Source organism: Amblyomma americanum, chromosome 1, assembly GCF_052857255.1.
Source record: "Amblyomma americanum isolate KBUSLIRL-KWMA chromosome 1, ASM5285725v1, whole genome shotgun sequence".
NCBI classification, from domain to species: domain Eukaryota; kingdom Metazoa; phylum Arthropoda; class Arachnida; order Ixodida; family Ixodidae; genus Amblyomma; species Amblyomma americanum.
In genome coordinates this window covers 519,236,982-519,238,604 of record NC_135497.1, presented here as the reverse complement: position 1 = coordinate 519,238,604, position 1,623 = coordinate 519,236,982, and the positions used below count along the sequence as shown (strand labels likewise).

Genomic DNA, 1,623 nt, shown 5'->3' with positions numbered 1-1,623 from the left:
TCTTCCCCTTTCGACCCACGGGAAACAAGCTGAAGAGTTCGTGATAACGTGATACTCGCTGTGGTGGTCGCTGTCGCCGACGGCAGGCCCGGAGACGTAGTATACCGGTTTACCGGACCCCTCTTGCGCACGCGCAGTGGCTCCCTCTCACCACATCAATTCCGTCCGTACGCTATGACTACCACACCACCCGCACCGTAAAGCTTTTGATGACGTCGCACCACAGAACACTCTCGCCAGAGCGGGGCGTTTTTACGACTCGCAATGAATACCTACACGGAAATAACTTCTGCGTTACTGTCTCTTTTTTGATTTTGTCATGGCAGGGTCTGGCGCGGACGCCGAGCCCCACTACCAAAAATTACGTGTCCCATCTGCCCCAGTTAGGGGTAGTGGCGCGCTTCAGCCAACCGAAGTGCAATGGAAGGCCTCGGCACGGGGCCCCGACCTTCATGATCGCCGGTGACCCGACACCAGGTAAGTATGCTGGCGAAAGCACATGTGAAGGCATGCCATGCTAGGCGTCCCACCATCTTGCGTCAGTGAAGATAGCGCTTGTTGTGTCATTTCTTACACCAAGCTAAAAATCCCTCCGCCGAAAAGCCTGCTACTGAACATAATGCAACCACACGCACAAATGCGTGCGTGTTTCAAAGGACACGTTGTGTGGGCTGGAAGAGAAGGGTGCAGCAGTGGCGGCGCGCTTTGCCAGTGTTTGCTATCTCAAACTCTCGCCATGCGCACCCTTGCAAAATGCAGCGCGGTCAACGGTGAATCGTGGTTCGCCGTTACACTAGTTTCCCTTGAGGGCGCCGCTCCTGCATTTAGGGCTAATCTCAGAATGGCGGTTTGGACGACTGGATGCACAATAGTGATGGGAGAAAAAAGGAGTTTTATTTTTGTTTATTGCTCCCAAGTGCTACGCGCCCTGTGTTCCCAAAACGGTGACCACTGGGTCCCCACGATACACGCAACAGGCGTGGGGCGCCACCACTCCTGCCCGTCGCTCGAAAAGGCGCCCCAGGCGGCGGCCGAGTCTCACAGCGAAAATCGGCAACTGTGGTGCGAAACAGTAACGTAGCACGCTCAGGGCACGCACAGCGACAAGCTATCTCGAACCCAGGGACCAACGGCAGGTGTGGCTCGAGCGCTGTATAGAAAGGTGTGGACATCTGTATAGGACGGCAGACCGCATATACACAAGCACAAAACACGTACGACTATAACTGAACTGAGGCAGCTCGATACATATCCGAAGGCTCTGACAGTATCAGCGCGAGGTTCGCCGACGTGTAGGCAAGAAAGGCCGCCGGCTAGGGCCGTTTTCCGACATTGCAGTGGGCAGCTAGGTGCCAGTCGCGAATCGCCTGGCTCTCTGGTGGCATCGCTCATGACGCAAACAAACGCGCAGGGCTCCGAAAGCGCTTCACGCGCATAACCCTGTAACCCCTTTAGGGCAGCGCAAGCCCCCGGAGGCGTCTTGTTCAAAACCAAACAGGGTGATGACCCAAAATATAGAATTTTGCAGATTACCACGCCATGTGTGGGCAGAAAAGTAAACTTCTAACGCCATTGGTTGACACCGAAGCGCTGAAGTATGTGAAATTCCTCGCACATAGGGGG

At 55.2% G+C, this 1,623-nt stretch overlaps 1 non-coding gene across 1 annotated transcript; it reads right to left on the bottom strand.

Annotated features, from left to right (window-relative positions):
- Positions 1-323: 323 nt before the first annotated feature.
- On the bottom strand, positions 324-485 carry LOC144116879 (U1 spliceosomal RNA). Its single transcript, XR_013311994.1, has one exon. It is a non-coding gene; the product is annotated as a U1 spliceosomal RNA (small nuclear RNA).
- Between the last annotated feature and the right edge of the window lie 1,138 nt (positions 486-1,623).